The sequence below is a fragment of the Paroedura picta genome, chromosome 4 (genome assembly GCF_049243985.1).
Source record: "Paroedura picta isolate Pp20150507F chromosome 4, Ppicta_v3.0, whole genome shotgun sequence".
Classification (NCBI taxonomy): Eukaryota; Metazoa; Chordata; class Lepidosauria; order Squamata; family Gekkonidae; genus Paroedura; species Paroedura picta.
The window spans coordinates 47641395-47666921 of NC_135372.1; the positions used below are offsets into that span (position 1 = coordinate 47641395).

Here is a 25527-nt window from a genome sequence, read left to right on the forward strand (position 1 = left end):
CCACCTGTGTCAGAAGAATGGGGCCCAGAGTTGAAGCCCCAAACATAAATAATTTAGTGCTATTATCGGAGCAATTTATATTCATATATGAAATTGTCTATGGAATTGTTAACCACATGTGTGTATGGGCTTTCATGTTGTGAACCGCCCTGAGACTGTTGTCAGAGATAAACAGTCTATGAGCCTATTAATTAATTAATTAATTAAATTTGATTCAGGAGAAAACAGCTCAGTATAATTTATACATTAATTTTTATACCGCCCCCATCTGACTAGCCACCTCAGGGTGGCGAACAACGAAGCAAACAATACAAACATTTCAAAGCAGTTAGAACAATACATAATACATAAAATGAGCATAAAAAGGTTGAAAACTGCTGTCTTAGACCAATTGCATCCTGCCATCTGAAATAAACTTGCTTGGGAGTATTGGAGGGAAAGGGGGTAAGGGGAAAGACAGCTGATTGTGGTCTCCATACCAATGAGCTGAAACACTAGAGTGCTGAAAGCTCATGGACCCCATATAAAACTTCTCTCTGGGATATCTTTTGCACCACTCAGTCCCTACCCAAAGAATTTATATTAAAAATATTATATTCCTAGCTTCTGGCTCCCCACAGTGCCTAAGTCTCCCAGAAATGTGTCCTCCTCTTCTCCCATTCTCAGTAGCCCCAATTTTAAACCCTAAATCAATGGAACCTGCACTGACCCTTGGCTATTTGTCCCCCAAATGCCAGGAATGTAAGGTAACTGTATGAAGAGTTGCACACATGCATTGAATCTCTTGCAATCCACCACTTTAGGTTTCTAGTAAAAAAAAAACCCCTACAACTAGCCATTCAACTTCAAATGGTCTTCAAACCCCTTTGAATCACGTAGGAAAGGTTCATGTAACCATTATAAATAAGTCGCTGGGCTAAAACTCAGGTATAAGCATTTAATGGGGATTGTTTCTGATGGATTTCCACCTGAAATCTGTGCAAACAAATCAAAATTGAAAAGCTGAGATTAATAAGATGCCCTTTGGACAGCGAGAGAATTTTCCATCCAGCCCATTATTGCAAAACGGGTGAATTATGAGTCATGCAATTACAAGGGTGCCATAGATAGGAAATAGAATGTTAGAGGAAAACAACTTTGGGAGGTGGAATGTGGAGTGATAAGTGACAGGAGGTGGCTTAACCTTTTATGCCTACAGTTTCTATATTCCAAGCAGCCCTGGCAGCTCCGTTAAGTGATGCGAGTCAGTTTATTTACAATCACTGTAATCATAGTTATCAGATATCAGGTAACAGTCGCTTGTTCTTTTCTCTGCTTGTTTCAGCATTTTGTTGTGTCAAGTGTCCTACATCCTTCCAGTGATCCACTACAAACTTCGGCAATATTAAAATCAGAGCCAAGTGGCACCTTTAAGACCAACAAAGATTTATTCAGGCCGTGAGCTTTCGAGTGCAGGCACTCTTCCTCAGACTATGAACTACCATCATGACAGTGGGAATATAAAGCAAACATTAATTCTGTTAAATTAGTTTTCTGTGTCACACATCCAAATACAGCCTTATGGTAATTCTTTGCCAAAACAGTCAATCAGTTCCTTCAAATTCAGTTGTAGTTCACAAAACACATAGGAGAAATAAAAGTGTCTTATGTCAGTGGCTCCCACCCCACCAGTTGCTGCTGGCCCCATCTGTTGTTTGGATCGTTCCATGATGGGCATTTGGAGATAAGTTTTATATATTTTCCACATATCAGGTGCATGCTGCCATTTGTACATATTTTGTATTTCCAGAATGATGAAACATACCCACTGCATTTTGAAATGAATATCTAGTTTGTCCACCTACTTCAGAAAAAAATTCTTAATGAAGAAGAATATGGAAGCATCCTTAATCACAGTAATAAAGGGGGGAAAGCTGTTAATAAAAATATTAATGGGAACATTGAAATAAAATGTATAATGTCCCTGCCTCTTTGCCCTATAAAAATAAGATTGTTGACAATCATACATTTATTTATTTATTTATTTATTTATTTATTTATTTATTTATTTATTTATTTATTTATTTAATCAATCTAGCAAGATTGTGTGCATCTCTTTGACCAGTGGTTGCTCACCTTCTCCAGTTGTTGCTCAGCTGAATCCACATTACTGCCTCTCTTGTCCCCTCCATTCTCACTGTCCTTAAAAAAAGAATTCTACTTGTAGTGACCTGAATGTGGGTGGGAGGTAAGGTAATAAGGGGTTGTTTTGTTGTATTTTTAATTCTATGTGGAAGAAATTAAACGCTGGGAAAATATTTGATTAAATTCTTATGTTCTCATGCATGTGGTAGTGGTATTTATAGTAGCCATAAACATGAAACTAGAAAATCCTTGCTGCAGATCTTGTCTGAGCCATAGGAGGTTTCCCCTCAGCAGTCTGCTGATTCACCAATACAGCCTTCTATTTGCAGTATAGAAATGAAACTCCAGTATACTGTAAAGGATCCTTGCAAGAGTTACTGAATGAATGGAGGCAGAGGCCATAGGAAGCCTTACTGGTCTAAAGCAAAATCCAAACTCCAAAGCCATGCCACACTTCATTACAACTAAAATGACACAAAAGAGACACAAACTGTCAGGTCTTCCAAAACTCTCCATTAAGTGAGATGTGAATTAAGTTTCAATATTTGATTTTTTAAAGAATCTTTTTAAAAAGTTTGGGGGGAGGAGGGGGGCATGTATGGTTTATGGGCTGTTAAACCTGAATCCAGGCCAAGTTTTTATGGTCTCTTGTAAGCAACCTGTGGATAAGATTGAGCAGATGTATGGCAGTGTCAAGGATCTCCTGGCAACAACAAAAATAGGGAATGACCCAACTGGAAATATGAAACCCAATAGTGAACCAAAATACTTTTCTTTTTGTACCATATAAGTGTAATGGAATTTTAAATGTGTAAAAGTTAATTCATATAGGACTAGGGGAAAGAGAAAAATAAAGGGGCTTGTGGTCCCTGCAAACACAGGAGAATTTTTAAAAATCCAGAAGTACAACCCCCCCACCAATTATTAAAACTTTCATAGATCAAGATTTAATTAGAAGTGATGGTTCCATCATCAAACCCAACTTTATAAGACTTTGTGATCATCTTAAATTGTGCACCACTCTGGAAATACAGAAGGCTTTGCTCCAGTTAACAGCAGATATTTCAAGTGCTTTGCAAGTTAACATTTTAAGCTGGCATTTGAAAGTGACATGATTTAAATGTACCTGAAGTGTTTGTATTTAAAAGGTCATGACCATACATCATGTGGGAGGTGGGGGGGGGGATGTGAGCTCTGTTCTGAGATTAAGGGCAGATCGGTGCCCTGCAGTAATACAGTTGTTATGGCATTATTGTGAATGAGCCTTTCACAACATATTAAAATGCCACCCAGAGGAATTAAGCAAGGGATATCTGTCATTTTGACTCCTAACAATCAGAAGTGCTATAGTGTTAATTTAATTTATAGATCTTGGGGAAAGTTATTTAATATCTTAGCAAGATTTAAATTTCAGAGGAGAGGTAAGTGTAAAGTATTTTTTTCTGCCTGTGCAGTGGATTTTTTAATTTCTTTCTTTCAGCCTTATTTAAAGTGGCTTGGGGATTTGGAATGGCATAGTATAGCTTGATCTTGTCACCTCTTGGAAGCTAAGTAGGGTCAGTAGTTGGATGGAAGATCACCAAGGAATACTTTGTAGAGGAAAGCAAACCACTTCTGCTTAATCACTTGATTTGAAACCCTCTGGGTCACCATAAGTCAACTGTGACTTGACAGCACTCTAAAAACACACACCAAGTTGCTTTACTATTAATATAGAGACCACAAGTTTAGTAAGTGGAATCTTGGTTTTAATTAGGGCTTTGTTTAGTGCTATACGCTTTAATTTGTTTAACCAGTACAGCCATCAATGAGCTCTATTAAGGAAGCCAATGTTATTGATGTATTACTTCATATTTCCTTAATTTCTATCCTGTGTTTTGCCCCAATGGGGACCCAAAGCCGTCTAAGTTGCCCTCTCCTCTATTTTATCCTCGCAACAACCCTATGGCATAGGTACAATATTACAAAGTTACAATAAGCATTTATTGCATATAGCCAAAGGCCATTCCAATAAAATGCAAAAAACATAAAGCATAGTTAAAATTCTCCGATCTAAAAATGCTTATCAAATTAAAACATGTCACCAATAGGATAAAGTTTTCACTTGTATTTTCTTAGCTGCCAAAGCAAACAACATCACTCTGTTTGAAAAGTGCACACAGCATCCAAGAGAAGGAAGATCAGCTTTTCTGCTTCCAAGAAACAATTTAAGCCCTTCAAAAGTGCTATAAGAAATTTGATTCTAGGCTCTGCATGAAGGGGGAAGGACAGAATATGATAGGGTAAATCCTGTGGAATCAGAGCTCTGTATGTACAAAAGGGTAAAACAAATGGTTTGGGGGAAGAGTGACCATCATGCAAAGATGATGTCATGGTCTGAAATTGAAGAGATGTAAAGAAGACAAAAAGAGCCCTGCTGGATCAGACCAATGTCCCATCTCATCCAGCATCCTGTCTCACATGAGGATCTTTCTGTGCATATTGCTTGCTTACAATGAAGATCACGGAGCTTCCCAATGATACCCCACTGGTGATTCTCTATTTAGCATTATGTAAATTAGCTTTGATTGTAATTGATGGCTACATTCCACCAGTAATGCATGAATTAGATCTGGTAAAATACTGGGGTAAATTGGACAAGTATATCCAGAAGATTACCTACTCGTATCCTTCAGAAGCTCTTATGACAACAGGAGAGCCAAATGTCCTTACAGGAAGAATGATTGAGGCTTTATACCTTAAAAGTTTTGGGGAACAGTTTTCAAATAACTCAATTGGATGTTTTTCTGAGTTGCATCTAAGGATAATAAAATAAGTAGTGCTTGAAAAATGCTTATATACTTAATTAACAATGGTTTAGTAAATGGCTGCCTTCTGGGGACTACCATGTATCAATTATTGTGATGCCAGTATAATTGTTTTTTATTGATTGATTACACACGGCAGTGGCTGCACCAGGCTGCTTCTGGTTCCTTGCAGTGCCCCCACCACTTCTCGAGAACACAGGGGAAGGAATCCCCCAGCACATGCAGACTGCCCAAATGGTGTGCATACACGTGCACAACGGTGGGTCTGGTGCGGCGGGCCCATCGCACCACGTCAGGGCTAGAAGAGCCCATTGTGCCACACAGTGGCAGCAGCAGGGGGGAGCAGGGCCAGTGGGGCCCCTCTGAACAATGGCAGGATAATGACATGCTGCAACCCATCATCATGGGGGTTGGAAACCACCCCATTTGGCTCTCTGCTGCCGCAAAATTGATCGGGGCATTTATTGTCCCTGCAGGGACGCTGTAGGCTGGGGGAGGCACAGGGCCCAAAGGCCTGTGTCTTCCATTATGTACGGGGCTGGCCAGGCAGGGCTGAGGATGGCAACCATGACCTCATGAGGAACATGGAAGTATCCATGTTCCCTTACTGCAGACCATCCAAGGCCCTGATTTGGGCCAGGGATGGAAGGCAGCCGGGATGGCGACATAGTACATAATCAGGAAGTAGTCCCACAACCCTGTCGCCTCCAGCCTGGCCTTTCCATCCCGTGCATAATCAGTCACAGTGTCTCCAAAGTTGTTGAGTCTAATCAAAACTTTGTGTTACTGACTTTAGAGGGAGTGACCATCTACCTATAAACTTTGTATTAAACTTGCAAGGAAATACATTTTCCTCACCTACTTTATATTATCAAGGAAATCAAAATCGTGAGAATCTTTTTTTTTACAGTACATCTTTTCCACACCAATATTAGTTATGTATTTATTTTTATTAATTTCATTCTTTTAAAAACTCAGTGTCTCTATGCTTGCACATTCCTCAAGGCTTTAGTTTTAAGAATTGCTGTGGAGACTCCAGACTGTTTCCCCCAAAAAAGTTACATTCCCCCCCCTCAATCACTCTTTTAGTTAAAAATAGCTTGCTGTTTTAAAAAATAAACAGTTCTTGTTTTTCTGTAGCTATAACATCCTTTGTACTTTCAAGTGTAGCATATGTTTAAAAGGCATTCTCTTGAGAGACTGACAGATGGGAAAAAATATATATTTCATACAAAACAGCTAAAAGCTATTTTTGACTTGATATAAACAGAAATATGAACTCAAAACCCACATTTTTATATGAAAAGTAATATCAAAATTGTGATACTGTGAAAATACTCTGGGCTAGGGTTTTGCGCAGCGGCGCCTAAAGCAGCCGTTCCAGCCCGACGCACCCAGCAGTGTGCCACGGGAGGGGTGGGTGGGTGGGTTGCAGGCAGAGCTCTGTGCCTGCATGTATGCGCTGACCAGCATGTCGACACCCACACCTCCCCTCCCTCCCACAGTGCAGCGCTGGCTGCATCGGCCTGGAATGGCTGCTTCAGATGCCGCCATGCACAACCCTACTTTGGACCCCACATTTGTATTGGGGAAGAGAATCCTTGAATTTTATTCGAGTCATAAAATTGGAAGGGGCCATACAGGGCATCTAGCCCAACAAGTATACTAACTTTAAAGAGGGCATGTTGATGACTGCATTCATGAACCTTTAGGCTGCTTTTGATTCAGTACCTAGAAAGAGGCTCTGGGAGAAGTTGAGGAGCTCTTCTATGGACTGAAGATTATCAGTGCAGGATCAGCCTAAAGCATCTATGATAAGTATCTATTAAAAAAACAAGCTGTTGCCTATGTAAATATTCTGGATGGAAAGACTGCATATTAGAGAGAAGGCTAAAATCAACCCTGGCATGGTCATTTTCTGTTACAGAAAGTTTTGTCCTTGAGTGACTACTCAGACATTCAAACCTCCTTACCACCATTTGCATCCAGTAGTTATTTGGTTCGAAGGATGGCAGCATGACACCCCTCTCTTTTTATGGTGAGAAGGCCAGCCTATTTTGGCCCCCAGAGGCATTCCTCATAGCCCCTTAGAAATAAAATTATATTGCAATCTGTCATCTCTGTACTTCAAAAATAGAATCTGAGCCAAACAAGATGGGACAGACTAGGACAAGCAGTTTCCAACAAAAGACTAAGGTGGTCACAAGCTTGACATATACTCTCCCTCCTAACACATCTGCATTAATGGGCCATCAAGATGAGCAATTACACAATCATTTATTCCTGCTATCAATTTTCCTCTTCACCCTTTCTAATATCTCAGGTCTATCAACATCCACAAACATTTAGCCAAACTATTTCATAACTATTTGCCAATAGTTAACAGGTATTGTCCTTTCTTGGGAAACTGCGAGTTCTCAGGAATAAACCCATCAAGCTATTGTTTGGGCTTCCAGCATATAGCTTTTCACCTTTGGTTATATTTTTGCTATAAAAATAGGCTCTCAGCCCCAGTATGGTGTGTTCCATGTGCTCTTTCCTGGCTCTTGACATCATCTTTCACTGCCATGCTGCTGGTCACTTGTCAGTCTCCTCTGATCTGTACCTCTTCTGTGGAAGGTAAATATTACCCGACCCTACTCTGAATTCTCCCATTTTGTCTCTGAGAAATTTGTATGTTTGCTCTTGTGTGCCTTGAGTGTGTACCTCAATATCTTCCTCAGTATATCTCCTTGAATTATTGTCACCTTTATTTAAAAGAGTTTCTACCTGGGAAAAGGATCCTATAAGCACTGGTAAAAACATCCTGTATTTCCAATTTATTCAATAAATATTCAGTTGACTATAATTCCCCATAATTCCCCTCATAGGATCCATTTCAGATAACAGCTTGTTTCCTATATCCCACCCACAGTGATTGTTTAAATTTTTGGCTATCAGCAAAAGTATTAGAGGTATTAAAACTATGAACTGCTACCCTGTGTAGTACGTAAAATGATAGCAGCCATGCATAGAGCAATCACATAGGGCTTTTGATTCGTACATTCCATTGTTTTCACAAATCCTTGTCACTGACAACTTTAACAGAAACTCACCATATGCATTGAACCATATGGGGGCTGTCCAAGCATATGTACCAAGCTCAAGAAAAAAGGATGCTCTACTAGATCCTGCTAATGACATTCACATACAGATGGCCAACCTACATGGGGTGAACTCTTTGAGTCTAGCATAGTTTGGTCATCTGTATCATCCTCTCAGTTGGTAAGAACAACTTGACACAGGATGGCAGAGGTCCTGCTTTTTGCCATATTTTATTTTTACCTTTCATGCAAATCTAGGCTCCTACAAAGATATTATCAGAAGGGAAATAAAAGTATTCCTTCTGACGAGAACAGTCATAGTGGGTCATATGTTTATTAGCATGCAAAGTTTAACCACCATTGCTAACATGTAACAGCTGGGACTGTAGAGCTCCATCATGAGCAAAAGGAAGCTACGTGTTTTCTTGTTTTATTTCCAAGTGTCCCCTAACCTGGTAACCTAGTAACATAGTCTTTTTTAATACTATAACACTGCTTTGTCTGGTATCATCATTTATATTTCAACTCTGCTAACTAATTTTACTTTTATACAAAATACCCAACAAGGACCCACACTATAGTGGATATTAGACTACTGGTATTACTCATATCCTGTCCAGATGGGAAAATCCAAGAGGTGAAGGATTACCATAGCACAATGTCTAACAGTGTATCATACTGCAGTGTGATGGAACATTTGGGATGTTTTCAGCATTGTATACATTTCCCCGCTTGTATCTTGCTCTGCTACAAGGAACCTAAAACAATGGGTGTGGTTCCATTCCATTTATCCTCACAACAAAAGTACAGTTTGGTGAATTAATGTCAATAGGGTACAAAAAGATAATGACTGGCCAAGAGTCACTTGGTTTGCGCAATGGCTGTGTAAAGGCAGAAAAGAGTTGAAACCATCAGGGGGTCTTCGGGTTGGGCGCTTCAGTGTCCGAAGTGGCCGCTTGCGCCCGAAGCAACCAGCACTGCAGCACGGGGGGGGGGGGGGAGGTGCAGGCATAGATGCACCAACCGGCGCACACATGCAGGCGCAGCACCTGTGGGTGTGCACCGACTCGTGCATTGATGCCAACGCTCCCCCCCCCCCGCAGTGCTGACTGCTTCAGCCGTGAGCGGCCACTTGGGACACTGAAGTGCCCACCCTTAGTCTATGTATTGTTTTATAATGTGTTGTTATAACCACTCACCTCCCAGATTTGTTGTCAGGACAGAAGAAGCCAGGATGAGAATGAACACAATATCAAGAGCACAATATCAAACAATGAGTGACTCCCTCCTCAGGATTCCCGTTCCGCTTCCAAATTTCTGGCTACATCAAATATAGCACAAATTTCTGGCTACATCAAATATCGACCCAGTTTGAGGATGTGCTTAATACTCTTCCACTGAAATCAGTAAGACCTTGATGTACTGAGCTGGAGCAGGCCCACTGTTTTTTTTTATTCTCACACTGAGAATAGATGGCTTTTTAAAAGCAGCTAACAGAGGACATTTGAAAGAAATTACATTTAATTGGAATCGGTTCTTTAGATCAGTTGTAAAGTACAGATACTCTGCATTGCCCTTAATTACTCAGGCATTAGGAGGAAATAATTGAACAATTATGTCTGGACTTTTCCCCATGGAATAATAAAATAAAACAAGTAGGACAGTCATGTTAATAAAAGTGTCAGATTTTATTAAGCTGGCCTTAACCATAGTACATGTTATCAATTTTTATTGTGGTTACAATATATATTTTACAGGGTCAGATATTGTTCTCCGGTGTATTCTGAGTATGTTCTGGGAAATGTAGCTCAGTCAGGCTATAGATACTTTATTTACTGTCTCTTCTTTGCCGGCTTCAATAGCCATATCTTTAAAATCAAGAGCTTAAAAATGAGAATTGGCACAAGGGCAATTTCCCCAAAGGATCCAAGAAATTCAGACCGATGAAACAAGAACAAGTGTGTGGGTTTAAAACAAAAACTGGAGCCGACTAAAGACATCTCCAAAATTTAGTTCAGTGGGAAAAGGGAGAAAATGATCAAATTCTGTAACTATCAAATAATGGCTGAAATAGGTATGATCCAATCAAAGATAAGCACTCTTGTCATGAATTTCAAATAGGGAAATAACAGCATGTTTAAGTCATGTCTACTGGAATCAGTGAAAGTGGAGGTTGCCCGGTCCCCCCAGTACACTGACTGGGAATGGGGGAGGCGAAGCTACGGGAGCCGGATCCAGGTGGGGAAACACTTGGAGATTTGGGGAGGGATCCTGGGGAGAACAGGAACCTCACTGGGGTACAAGGCCACAAATCTCACCCTCCGAGTCATTTGTTTTCATTAGGGGAACTGATCTTTGCAGCTGTTATTCCAGGGGATCCTCAGGTCCCACCTGGAAGCTGGCATCCCTAGTGAAATCTGTCCATCCGTTAATAAATAGATGTGTCTCCCCACTCTCACCAGTAAGACAGTCAGAAGTCTGGCCCTGGCTGGTCGAGAGGGTGAGTTTAGTTAGTTTTTTTCGCTTGCCATCTTGTCACCTTTAGCAATTGTAATTATGGGTTTTTATGGGTTTTATTATTTTTATTATTTTATTGTGAGAACTGGTGTGAGCCCAATCGGGAACGGCGATATATAAATTTAAATAATAAACAAACAAACAAATAAATAAATACATAAATAAATAAAAAATAAGATGGACACTACTCAGTGTTCATTAATTAAACCACAATGTCCTCTCTCAGGTTAAATGGTAAGTGTGAATAAATTATTCAAATTTCTGTAATTTCCCCTGTTATTTTCAACAGGGGAAATTACAGAAATTTGAATAATTTATTCACATGCAGGACTCAGCTTTTCTCAGTGAAGGATTTGGAATGCTTGGTTGTACAGGATGGATGTGGGCATCCGAAAACAAATAGGCTACCCACTTTGAAGGGACCATTGGACTACTATGTCAAGGAATCCATTTCAAATGTCAAGCTTCTTGAACAGTGTTCATGCAGAGATCATAACTTCCTCCCCTGCCAACCTATGCTTTAACCTTTAATAAGTCACAGGGGCATACTTCAAATTATCTGAACTTCTAAGGATGGATATGCTTTTGGGTAGTTTATGTTGCTGTACTGCAATATTTGCGAATGCTAGCACATATTACGGCTAATGGTGAAATGACACAAAAAACAGGGGACTTAGTGCTTGTCATCCTGACAACGTTTATCCAGTTCTTCAAGAGCCATAAAGGACAAGAAGTTCATGTGGTAGAAATGTGATCGCCCCCGTCCCTTTTGGTCCTCTCCAGGAAATTCACTCTTCTTTCTCTTGAACAAAGATAGGCAATGGCATTTATGAGATTTCAGCAAAACTGACTTAAACGAAGAGATGTTTTTGTCAGACATGTAGATTTCAGGAGACCTTCCACCAAACTGAAAATCGGCATAGTGCAAAGACTGTGTCACAAATCAGGAAGCTTCTGCTTCAGAACTTTTCTGTGCTCAGGAATCGAGGCCAAACTACACGTTTCAACTAACACAGGTCAACTACAGGGACTTGCAGCCATATTGCTACTGTGAGTTCCTCGTGAGAACTTTTTAAGAAGCACTCCAAGGATAACTTCCAAAGCTGAATTTTCCAAAGCTGAAACACTGCCAGAAAGGTGCTCCACATACTCAGCTTTCTAATGTGACCATTTGGCTGCTAGTCCTCATGGAAGACTCATAGTCATTGTAACATGTAATTTAGCCCTCAGTTAGTAGCAAATTACAATCTTCCCCTATAATAACTACCTTGACACATACTCCAAATTGCAGTCCCGCTGCCCCCATCTGCAGTATTCCTGCCATTCTGTTACTGAATATGGGTTTCTGACAGTGATTCCAAGGGCCTTTTTGCACGGGGATCTTTGTTGCAAATTGGTCACTGAATGAAAAATCGCCATTTAAAATAGTGGAATTCGTCGTTATGCATACCTGCCTTTGTAGTGGAATCAGTTGCGTTTTTTAGCGTTTCCCACAGGCTTCCGGTCTCGGCAGAAATCGCTAGAAAGGAAGCGCTATTGCCAAGCTCGTCCCGCCCCTGGCCGTCAAGCAGCCAATGGGCAGCCGTTAGCATGCTCCCAAACAGCCCCTTTCCCTTTAAGGAAGGTTTAAAAAAAAAAAAAAAACAGACCCATTGTAACGAATCTGGGTAGATTCGTTGCAACGGAGAGACCCATCCAGCTGCCTGGGGTGTTTGAGCTGTCGTTTGATCGTTTGATCGTTAACACGCTGGCTCAGAGTGAAAAAAAAAATCCCCCCCCCCCTCTCACGGGCCTGATTTTCGGCTGAATGGAATGTGTGAAATGTGTGTGCTTAGTGACTGAAGGGGAGGGACTGAAGCCGGGAAGCCTCTGTTTGAGCTGTCATTTGATCGTGGCCACGCTGCCTCCGAGTGGGAAAAAAAAATCCCCCCTCCCCCCCCCTCACGGGCGCGATTTTCAGCCGAAACAGTGTGAAAAATAAAGGGAAAATACATCAGCAAACGGGCTTCTGCGGGATTCTTGTGCTTAGTGACTGTAAACAGCTCTGAGGAGGGACTGCAGCCTGGGAAGCCTCACTGGCTAAACGGAGGCTCGCCGGTGCGTTGATCTCCACTCGCTCGGGGGAAAAAAATGGCGATCGCTTCGCCGGATGTTTGGAGGACAGGCTCAGGAGGAGGGACTTTGAAGAAACCGCAACAATGTTAACGCACAGGTCTTTATCGCTATTGTTGCAGATTGGTTGCAGGAGTGTATCGCTTTCCGGAGGGTGAATCCACTTTTTGGGATTCCCCTGAAAGCGCTACAACGAAGCGCTTTTTGCTGGTCGGTTTCAGGAGTGTTGCAGATTGTCTACAACGTCATGTGTTAAGGCAAATTAGTAGCGTTTTCAATTAGCAACCATTGTGCTATTTTGAAGCCGTGCAAAAAGCCCCCAAGATTAAGCACAGTTCCTCACAGTTTCCAATCCTTTCATTCCCCTTGGGATACTGATGACTCCGAATGGGCATGAAGCAGCTCATCAACTGTGAAATTCAGGCTGAATAAAGATGGATTCTGAGCTCAGGAACCGATTTCCAATGGATGTGAGCTATTTAACCCTTTGGAGTTGCCCCTCCCCCTTGGAGCATCCAGGAGCAACACTGAACGGTTAAATATTTGGTAGCTATTTAAACCTTTCAGTGCAATCCCCACCCCCTCCTCTTGGATATGATGAGCTGCAGCCAGGAGAAAGGAAAGACTTTCATAGGTCAACCTCCCATTCTCCTGTCCTCAGTGAGCCACAGCCAGGAGAAACATGGGAAGGAAGTCCCATCCAGAGTGGTTCCCCACCCCCTTCTCCTGGCAGTGATAAGAAAACTTGCCAGACTGGCTTGGTTTGGGTGTGGCCCTTCCGGTCTTCCCCAACCCCAAACTGAACTGCCCTTTTTAGGTTCATGTCCATCCCTGCTGATGATTAAGCATATATTGATAAGATTGTGCTCTTTTTACTGATGCACACATGTGGTTCTGCACATGGAACAAACACCAAACAAAAAAGCATCTTGATGTAATCATATCAGTTGCTTTCCCATCGTACTTTGTCACCAGACACCAGCTCACTAACAATGCAGGTAAGGCAAAAAGACATTAAAGGACTGCAATATATGGTTCAAACTAGATAAAACTGCAATGAATAATTGCTATTGCATTTGGTTCCAAATCAGAAACATCACCATTTTCTCCAAATGACCAGAAATCTGGATGAGGAAAATTTCAGAAGCACCCCTTATGCTGATTTGCTTCATAGTATCAGATTATAATGATAACATAACACTGTAATTTTCTATTTAAGGGTTGTATGTTAATGATAATAATGCTGAGGTCTTGGCTTGCTTCTAGATGGCAATGAAATTTAACTAAAGTGATATGTGAAGTGCCTTTTTAACATTTCTCTCAGGGAGCACAGTTGAGAACTTTCAGTGGAAGCATAGAGAAGTTCTGTAAGACCCACTGGGTTTCTCAGGATTGTTTCCTTACATGTGTAGGTTGTTGCTGGATTCATCTAAAGGCAACATTTGAAAACAATTTGGAATTCTAGAGTCAAGTAAAGCAGCCAAGAGATACCACATGCTTACTGCCAATCAGGAGAATACCTTTGATACACTTGTCTGGATGAAACACCTAAAAGATTTTTTTTTTTTAAGCTAGAAAATGTTCTCACAATGATGGTCATGTCCCTAAAATGCAGTTTTGCAAATGCGCCACGAGTCTTTGGGACAGGTAGCCATATTTCTACAATGACCCTGCAAATTAATCATTCGAGATCAATGTTTTATGTATTCTATCTACTGTAGATTCAGTGGAGATGACCCTATTGTCAGGAACTGACTGAAGTACATGGGAAGGGAGTGAACTAGTAATACTTCTTGGGGGGAGATGTTGCTGTCCTGTTGAAGGAGGTACAGTTCTGGCAGTCAAATGGATATGGTAGGAAAGAGATTTTCTTAGTGATTTATAGTCTTTCTCTGCCCTCTGCTGGTAAGGAGATTGTGCAGGCATTTGTAGATGGAAAGGAGAATCCACCAAATGGTTTGGGCAGTTTTTGAATTCTTTTTCAAAAGTCTTCTCAATAAAACTCAAGACAGCTCTTCACCTCAGCTGGGTAATGCCATACACTCAAAGGACCACTTCGTAACAATGTACACTACACACCCATCCATTGGCCCACTGGATGCATTTCGTCTGTAGGGCTGTGAAATCTGCCAGTCAGGGAACAGGCATTCTTTGTGGCTACCCCTGTGATAGGGACCAGCCTTCCAGGTCTGGTTAGGAAACTGCCTATCCTCCAGATTTTATTCAAGTTCTCTGAAGTTAAATGGTATGTAAAGGAAACCAGTATACAACTTGTTTGGCAGGAGGGCTTTTATTCCATCTTCTAGAACTGTTTGTTAGAAAGTGTGGGACTATATAGGTTCTTGGGTTTGGTGCCTATTGGCAAGATGAGGGTTTTTGGCCTATGATGATGTTCTGTCTTTTTAACTGACTCAATGTAAATGTAAACTGACTCATGCCCTAGTTCAAGGAAAAGATGGCATAAAGAGCCAGTTTGGTGTAGTGGTTAGGAGTGCGGACTTCTAATCTGGCATGCCAGGTTCGATTCTGCGCTCCCCCACAGGCAACCATCTGGGTGACCTTGGGCTCGCCACGGCACTGATAAAACTGTTCTGACCGAGCAGTGATATCAGGGCTCTCTCAGCCTCACCCACCCCACAGGGTGTCTGTTGTGGGGAGAGGAATGGGAAGGCAACTGTAAGCCGCTTTGAGCCTCCTTCAGGTAGAGAAAAGCGGCATATAAGAACCAACTCTTCTTCTCTTCTTCTAAATAAATGTCATAATTTTCCAACTCTTTTGTTAGTATTCATTGTCCAGCTATTTAAAAGAGCAGTGGATACTTAGAATCATAGAGTTGGAAGGGACCTCATGGGTCATCTAGTCCAACCCCCTGCACTATGCAGGACACTCAGATCCCCATCGCTTATCCACTGTAACCTGACATCCCCTTAAGCCTTCATGGAATCAGCCTCTCCGTCAGATGGCTATCTAGCCTCTGTTTAAAAATTTCCAAAGATGGAGAACCCACCACCTCCCGAGGAAGCCTGTTCCAGGCTTAGTTTGGTTACTTTTGAGGATATTTTGAACGTGATCCTGTGTAGGATATTTCCTTATTGCTTGTTTGGCTGCAGGAGAAAAAATAGATATCTAACATTTTCTATAAGCACAACTGGGTGCAGAGTTAACAAAAATGGGTTCATATGATAGGCAAGTGGCTTGATTTACGTAAATGCAAAAAAGAAATCTGGCTACAGTAGCAGGACATTCAGCAGAAGAATAAAAATGTGCTAGAGAGATGAAATGGGCAACTGCACAACTACTAACCCACCGTGCTGTAGGATTGCCATCCCTCCTGATAGAGGCAGGGGGTCTGCAGCTGACAGACCCCCCCCCCCCCAGTGCAGATCAGCCAGATGGCTCAGAGATTTAACAGGAGAAACAGGAAGACGTAAGTTATGTCACCAACATCACACAAACAGTGATATCAGCATGCCAGTGACGGCTGGGGCATGCTCTGGTATTGGGGCAGAACCTCTGTGGTAAAAGCTGTTTTTACCAAAGAAGCTGTTTTTGCCTACATAACAGAGCATTAAAGCAACATCACAGTGTGATGACATCCATTTCTGTGCTGCACATTTCTGTGGACATGGGCCCTCCTCTTTCTTCTGGTTCATCCTCTTCATCCCCCACCAATTGCTAGGACCCGGCAACCCTACTATGCCAAGTGCAGCCCTACACCAAGCTAGTAGCAAGCCTTTTTGATTGTCTGTCTAGAAATGCCAACCTGTTTTCTTAATAGGCTACAAAAAGTAGAGTTGTTTTTTATACCCAGCTTTTAATTACCTGAAGGAATCTCTAAGCAACTTACAATTGCCTTTCCCTCTTCTCCCCACAACAGACACCCTGTGAGGTTGGTGGGGCTGAGAGAGCCCTAAAAAAACCTGCTATGCAAGAATAACCCTTAGAGAACTGTGACTAGTGCAAGGTCACCCAGCTGGCTGCATGTGGGGGAGTGGGGAATCAAACCTAGTTATCTAGATCAGAGGCTGACACTCTTAACCACTACACCAGGCTGGCTTTAACCAAGGTCAGATTGGGAGGTGCCTATTCCTTGCCATTCCAACCCAGTACCCTGTCTCTTTGGTTTAGGAAAGTGTGGTAGCTGCTTGCCATAATACTTATTTCAGGCAAGAACAGCAGATCCAATAAAATGCTTCTTTTTTCATTTCTTGCAAACCTGGTGCTCAACAGCAGCCAGAGATTTCTTTCAGGTGGTGTCATTATTATTAGTCAGTTAATGGTAATTCTCACCACTAAACCATATAGCAAACTGCTTTCAATTACAATTTTGTCCTTCCTGGAATGAAGGTCATTGATGTGCTGACAAAGTTACAGAATAATTTGCCAGTCTCAAGAAGGTGGGAAGAGAAAGGGGGGGGGATGACCTCAGAGGGCCAAAAACTGGGCTCATTATGGTAGCTTCAAGGCATAATTTACACCCCCAGCTGCTTTCAGTATGTGATCCTAAGAATGATAATTATCAAATGGTTCGAGAAAGAGGAATTCAATTTCTTTCAAGTGTTAAGGAGTCAGAAATAAAAAAAAGAAATAAATAGTTCGGAAATTGCTTGAGGCAAAGATGAACTTAGCTTTGGGCAGAAGAAAAAATAGATTTCCCGTAAAGACTTTGCTTTCCTATTGGGGGAGAAATGGAATATAGGATTTGCTTTAAAGATTCCTTGACCTGGTATGTGAAAAAAAAATGTTCTCAGGTACCTGAGAATGGTGAACATACTATATTCCTCTATCACCAAAAAAGTGAAGTACGAGTCCAGTTGATGAGACTAGAATATATTCCCTACATGTGTGTCAATTCCATTTCAGCACAATTTTAGCACTTAACATTTAGCATTTAACTTTCACTAGATTGTGCATGATAAAGCTAGAGCTGTTGTGTATGAATGGTGACTGAAGATAAATTGTAGGGATGCATGACCATACAGACATCACAAGTGGCATGAGAATGTGCAACCATATTCATAGACAAAAAGGCAAACAGGAAGTATGTGAGATACTTTGCTCTCCAAACTCCAGAGTTTTCATATACTGGAAGTAATTGATATCTAAGGAAGTTATAGAGGCCATTATAGTGAAGGAGCACAATAGGTACACAGATGGCTAAATAGTGCCCAATTTTTTTCAGATGTTTTGAAATTAGAACTCTGTCCAAGAACTATCAAAAGTCCACAAATATAATTTGAAGTTGGATTGCCGTAGGATAAAAGAAAGATCATGAGAAATCACCACAAACGTTTTACAAGCTACCAGCTCACAAAGCAAATGGACATAGAATTTTGTAAATAAACAAGTAGGCTACATGAAAGCAGAAATCTCATTGATTATGTCATGTATGCCACACTTTGAAGTCAAATCAACCTGCCGCCCTCAAGGAAGGGTGCCAAATGATACCCAATTAGTCATAAGCTGAGAGGCATTTGCAAGCTATTTCACTGATAAAATTTTGTCATTCCACCACAGCCTTCCCCCAACTGTTAATACAGCAAGAGAAGGCCCCTTGGCTGCCTTCAGGGAACAGATTTGAGAGCTTCAGGGGGCTCATACAAGTCAAGGTCAATAGGTTGCTAGCTTTGATGAGGACAGCCACTTGCCCCCTAGACCCCTGAACCTCTGTGTGGGTCTGCCCTTGGCCTTTACTCAGAAGCTATAGCTGGTGCAGATTGGGCTGCTTGGGTCATTATGAGGACCCCATAAAGAGCCCATATTTGAATTGCACTCCAACAAATACACAGTTGCCAGTTAAATTCTATATCAGGTTTAAGGTGTTGGTCTTAACCTTCAAGACCTAATGCATTCCAGGCCCTGCATATCTAAGGGACTGTGTTTCCATTCCAATTATGTCCCTCAAAGAGCATTATAACTGGCTAATTTCAACTTGCTGGTGGTCCCACAACCAGAGTCGGGGCCTTCTCAGCCCTGGCACCAGCTTGGTGGAATGAGCTGCCAGCAGAGATCTGGGTCCTATCAGAGCTATCAAGCACATCAAAACAGGCCATCCTTTTCTGTCTACATATTTCACTGCATGTTGGTTTGGGTTTGGGTCTCAGATGGTTTCAAGGCCCCCACCTTCAATTTCTACGGGGGACATTCTCAAAGACGTTGATTGTATTTCTATTATTCTGGATTTCTGTTCTTTGTGGGGGTTTTCCTCCATTTGAGGGTGTGTGTGTAACTTGAACCCCATTTATCCAATATGTATCCAGTTTGGAGGAAAATATTATGGATTTGGTGTTTCAACACCCTTGAATCTCCTCAACATGCACCCACTTGTGTAGGGTACTTGGACTCTGTAGATCCAATCCAAACCAAACTTAGAGGGATGGTATAGAATAGTCATTTGAAGACTTGCTGCAAGTTTGGTGTCTCTGTCACACTGAGGGACCATTCAACTGCATCACAATTTTTTCAAACTGGTTTATGTAAATGGATTTTAGTCAATGGTGGTTTATGGTTGGATTCATAGATATGGTCAAAGTAAGTGAGCTGGAATTTCATGATTTTTGCCAAATTACTTAACATATTGAGGAACAATTATTTGTTTAGACCACCAATACATGAATGATGTAGATGTTGAATGCTAAGCTTGTATGGAAAATGGCAGGAGGCTTTATGTCAATATGGTTTCTTTTAGTTGCCATATTAATTATGTGTTTCAAAAAAGGAAAATAGGAAGTCATAATAGCTGTTAACAGAAACAGCACCAAGCATCTGCACTAGAAGATATAAAATCAAAGAGGAAGTTTGTGAATAAATAATCCCTGATATTACACCTAAATGGTGTGATTACTATACTGCAATAATAAACAATAATTTAATTTACTTAACAAATAGTTCTGACAGGAAATGGCTACTGGATCAGAGAATGTGTTCCCAGCATGTGTGCTCAGAAGAATTTGTAGGCCTTTTGTGTTGTGTTGCCCTATGATCACCTGAAAAATTATTTGTCTAGAAAGACATTCTCTTGAACGTGAGATTAGTTCTATGGTGATAGAAAGTGACATCAAGTCACAGCTGATGTACAGCAAACCCCATGGATGTTCATGTTCAGAGGTGGTTTGTCAGTGTCTGCCTCCACTTTATCAACCTGGTATTCTTTGGAGATCTCCCATCCAAAAGTTAACCACTACCAACCCTGCTTAGCTTCTGAGACTAGCCTGAGCTATCCCCATCAGGGGGAGCTATCCCCATCAGCAGTTTAGTTCAATAGGAATAGCATAAATGAATGAGGGCAATAAAGGACAAATTCCTTAGTTCCTCTTGCTCAGCTTTACTACATCTGGGGTACCCAGGAGCCAGAGCACTAACCACTGTAGGACAACGCTCTCCAAGTTGACAGATCACAAGCCTACTCTGCTCTGGCAGTGGGGAGCTGTAACAAAAAATTTCCAGCCTATGAAATAGTGATTCTCACTGTCATCAATATTCATTAGTAGCTATTTATTGTCTGAACTCATAAAGCCATGGAGTGAAATGTTAGAAACAGAGCCCTTTGAAAACCTTCCTCTGAAATGCTGATAATAATATATTTTTGATATGTAGCTAATTGCAAAAACACGAACTGAGAGATAGAGCAGACTGCACTTCAAAGTTCATTTCCCCATAAAATATTAAGCTTGGTAACTTTGAAGTGTACATTTTTCCCAGGATTTTTCTATTTTAAGATCCTCAAAACCCTACTAAACTGAAATGACAAGTTTTTCACTTAAAATATTAATGATCCAGTACTTTTAATTAAAATAGTGTAACACAGCAGAATGCCACCTTCGTGCACTAACATTCAACTAAAATACCTTATGGTAAATGAAAGCAGAGATTAATAACAAACAAAAAAGAAAAAAGAAAAGATACAACAAAAATGTAATGTTCATCTAATTGTATCTCTGGGGCGAGGGGGAAGCATAACACAGAACAGACATTATCACTGTTGTCCAACAGAGTCCATTGATTTCAATTTACAAGTCAGGTGAAACTTCTCAGTTGATGGGGGTAGGGTCATGTCTCAGTGGCAGAGCATCTGCCTTGCCTGTAGGCCTCAGGTTCTGTCCCTGGCATCTCCAGAGAAAAGGATTAGATAGTAGGTGATATGAAAGTGTTCTTCATATTGCAGGAAGAAAGGTAGGTCTGGACTTTTACCCCAGACATCTAGCCTATTTTGCATGCTTTGTTAGCCACTTCTCCAGCTTCTATGTCTGAAGTGGCTGTTGAGAAAATCAATTAAAATGCAAGCCATCAATTAAAATTGTAAACAGTAAAGCAGCAAGTAAAGCAGATTCAGCCCAGAATCACCCGAATCCCATTTTTGATATAGGGATTTGGATTAGGGTGATTTGGTACAGCTGAATTGATTCAGTTCCATCATAAGCCACTAAAGTCAATGGGAAATTTTACTTGTCTGTATATTTAGTGGTATGGGGGGAGTTAAGGTGTTGTTGTTGTTAGGTGCAAAGTCGTGTCCGGCCCATCGCGACCCCATGGACCCCATCTTCCAGGCCTTCCTGTCCTCTACCATTCCCCGGAGTCCATTTTTGCACCTACTGCTTCAGTGACTCCATCCTGCCACCTCATTCAGTTAAGGTACAGCATGGTTGCTGGAATCTCCTTCTCAAAATATCTCCCAAGTTTCAAAAGGTTGGATCAGAAGCTCCAATTCTATGGGTACCCAGAGATGGTGTCTTCATCTGACCATTGTTTCCTTAGGTGGGAAAAATGGCCTAGGAAGCACAAACCCAGAGAATCTCTGTAGTGAAATGGAAAAGGGAGTGTTTTTGCAAGGCCAGCCCTAACCAGTACAATCTTGCCCAGAAGCACCAGTGCCACTGTGGCAGTGCCAACAGGACCAAGTTCAAATTAGATAATCTCTGGAGTGAGAAGGAAGGGGCATTTCTGCAGGAACAGCAGAACCAGTATAATGTGCTACAGACAAGCAGCAGAACCCTGTGCCAATGGTCCCCCACAGCAGAACCCAGCCAATTTGCTAATGCCCACCCAGCAGCTGAAGTAGTCAGACACAGTGCTCCATCATGGTGAATGTCAGCTCAAACAGGGCTACAGCACATGGGAATTGTAGTCCATGGACATCTGGAGGACCACAGGTTGACTACCCCTGCTTTAGGACACATTCAGGAAATCAACTTTTTTTTTTTTTTTTTACCATCAAATCAGAATCCAGTAGCACCTTTAAGACCGACAAAGCTTGATTCAAGGCATGAGCTTTCGAGTGTAGGGAGTTCTTAGTCTGAGGAAGGGTGCTTGCACTCAAAAGCTCACGCCTTGAATAAATCTTTGTTGGTCTTAATGGTGCTACTTCAGACCAACACGGCTACCCACTTGAATCTATCCTTTTTTTTTTTTTTTTTACAATGATCAAAATTATTGGGCAACTGAAAATTGCCAGATTTCAGCAAAAGCAGAGGTCTAACTTTATTAAAGAGCATTTTCCCTCAGTATTCCCCCCCTGCTGCCCCCGCCCTCAAAATTCATTAATTTGGATGTGGCCCCCTTTCTCAAAGAGTGCCTTTTTGGATTGAGAATGCAAAAGAGTTCCTGAGTGATGTTTCTAGACCCCCCAGGAAGATGTAAAATTAATACTATCTTACATGCGATTACTATTCCCAAATAGTTACAAAGACCATAGGGCACCTATTACAAAGCCATTACATGATATGAGATTATGGGAAGCAATTTCAATGCAAATCCATGGCGACCTTGTGTTGATGACATAATTAAGCCGTTACAAATGGAAGATATAAACTGAAAGAAACTTTCTTTGCACATCTCTATCCCAACAGAATAAAAAGAAGTTTCTTTTATGCTCTATCACAAGATGATTTATAGAAAGGAATTAAATTGAGAGAAAAGGAAAAAAAGAGGGAATCGTTTTCTATTTTAAAGAGGACATAAATTTGAAATCAGGTTGTCGAAAGACAGAGGATTGTGAGTAATGGATTAACACTCAGCTATGGACCATAATGTGTGAAATAACATTCTAAAGAATGGAATGAGTAAACCAGGTAGAGAAACTATTGGTTTTGCAAGCAGGCAACTCTGTGGGGCAAACCACCAATCCAACATAGTCTTAGATGTGACCTAATCCTTGACTTCTTGACAAGGTTGAAATTGTGAGTCTTGCCCTATTAAATGAGTGATATTATGTAAAGTCCTATTGTATACTGTATTAGCAAAAAATATAATAATTAGTCTTGTCCAGATTTATGGTAGAGCATTTTTTTTGTCTGCGGTTTAATTAGGCAATTACAGGTTGTTCGTTCAACAGTTCAGTGTGAGAAGATCAATCAATAACTAATAAAAAAGAATATAATCTGTTTATGATGGTATGCAGATCTCAAGGAAAATGTGTTTTGAAGTTTATTACATTGGTTATTAATTGGCACATAATGAATCTGAGAGCAATTGGAGGGAAAGTGAATCTAAGGGAATAAACAAATCAGTTATTAAATCACAAATATGTGGAGACAGAATATTACTTTGAATTATGTTGCCCAATATGGTGTCCTGTTGTTTTCTACCTTAATGACTTTGATGGATTCCACAGGAGTTATAATTGCAAGCTTTCCCTTGCCAAAGGATAAAGCAAGTCAACATCAGTAGAATGAAACAACAGCTTTTATAGCTAGAATATGGTGTCATTGTATAATCAGCCTGACGGGCATTTCAAGAGGGGGAGAATACTGCAGTCAAGAGCATCTTGCAAGCATTATAAATCCATTTATATAAGCAAAAAAACAAAAAATAAAACAACAAGCTGCCCAATCTCAGTTCATTCATTCATTTTATTTTGTTTTTGCATTGCTGAATTTTAAAGCACAATAAAGCACAACAGTAGATATCATAGGAAAATAATACATTTAGAGGCCTGCAGGGTAACTATAAAGTATTTAAACAATCATTTTAGAGGTTTAGGGATAAAACTGAAATACATTTTTAAAAGTGCATCTACTAAATGGGAAGGTGAGTAACAAATCACCACCATCCCAAACTACAAGGTGTTTTAGAACAGTGCATCATAAAACGGATCGTTAAAATGATGTCACTGGACAGAGTAAAATTGGAGCCAACAGGCTGTATCCCAGTTATAATTTGTTGATAGAAGGAGGTATTCTGCTTTATGCTGTTTCTGTTAGCCCCTGTCCCCCAAGAGTAGTATTTTGGGGGAGATCAATGGGATGCAGCAAAATGGAGGAATGTCAGGGAAATTATGTTTCCCTAATGGAATATATTGTTAGAAGCCTTCCAGTGATAGAATTCTAGGCAGTATCACACTAAATTATGATTAGTGGTACTTTGGAGGACTACATCATGTTAAATTAAACTCTCCTTTTATTTGATGATTTGATAATTTACAGAAGAAGGGGAGAGCAACTTTTGCATATCTTCATTCCCAATGCAGGCCTCCAGGTTGGCCCCCTGCTTTATATTCCTGGCAGTTCACTGTTTCAGGAGGAATGAGAAACTGTAGTGAAAAGGGGGAGAATGCTGCCAGTTATCTATGTAACTCTGCTGTATTCATGATGCATAGAAAATCATGATGGTGCAGCACTCTCTTTAAAGATCTGAGACATTTGGTTTCTGCATTGTTCAACAACGCAGAGTTTAGAGATCTACTATTTAGATCTATTTAGATCTAACAAGCTATTTAGACAGTATATCTGGCAATCTTGGTCAATGAATTGTCCCCATAATTCTTCACTGCTACAAATGCTGAAAATCAGAGTTTGAGTCCAGTGGCACTTTTAAGACCAACAAAAGTTTTATTCAAGAGATATAAGCTTTTGTGTACAAGCACCGGTCATCTCATCTCCATATTTTGATATGTTGAATAAAACTTTGTTGGTCTTAAAAGTGCCACTGGACTCAAACTTATTTCTTCAGACCAACCTGGCTACCCAAATTCTGCAAGGTATGGATGCAACCATAGAAGGCATCACCTGGGGAATGGGGCTCATCTATGCAAGAACATCCAGGTTTCAAAGCCCAGTTCTAAGCATAATTCAGGTTCAGGAATGAAGCATTCCTTTCTCCTAGTTTGTTTTAGTGTTGATTTTATACTTGATTCGTAGGTATGTATTTCTAATGTAAAAACTGATGGAGATATTTATCATCACTATTTTTCTTCTATTTGCCAGGCTCAATCAGGGCAGGAGAGTTTCTCCGTACCCATCAGCTTCTTTCCTAAATCTTTAGTAGAAGGGTTAGAGAGCCAAATCTCTGCTGAGGAGCTGATTCCATTGTACAGGTTTTGAGTCATGCATGATTTGTTAGATCATTAAGATCATTCCTTCCCAATTTTAAATGGTTTAAGAAACCCAAGTGGGTGAAGGAAGGATGAGTCAATTAACTGTTCAGTTTAATTGACTTAGGCTAATTTATTTAAAGAGCCTCTTGTGGTGCAGAGTGGTAAGGCAGCAGACATGTTGTCTGAAGCTGTCTGCCCATGAGGCTGGGAGTTCGATCCCAGCAGCTGGCTCAAGGTTGACTCAGCCTTCCATCCTTCCGAGGTGGGTAAAATGAGTGCCCAGCTTGCTGGGGGGTAAACGGTAATGACTGGGGAATGCACTGGCAAGGCCACCCTGTATTGAGTCTGCCATGAAAACGCTGGAGGGCGTCACCCCAAGGGTCAGACATGACTCAGTGCTTGCACAGGGGATACCTTTACCTTTACCTTTAATTTAAGCCTAACTTTAGTGAGGCAAAATATCTTACCTGTGTGCTCAGTGTTCCCTCTAAACTTGTGAACAATCCATCAGCAGATAGGACTGGTGATTCTTAAGTTCACAGATCCTATATGGACTAATAGCCATCTAGTCAGG

General features: G+C 40.9%; 1 long non-coding RNA gene across 1 annotated transcript in view; it reads left to right on the top strand.

Annotated features, from left to right (window-relative positions):
- LOC143835306 (uncharacterized) overlaps positions 1-2240 on the top strand; it is a 148994-nt gene extending 146754 nt beyond the window's left edge. The window contains exon 8 of the long non-coding RNA XR_013230076.1: positions 1790-2240. This is a non-coding gene — a long non-coding RNA (uncharacterized LOC143835306). The remainder of the gene's footprint in view (positions 1-1789) is intronic.
- The last annotated feature ends 23287 nt before the right edge of the window (positions 2241-25527 follow it).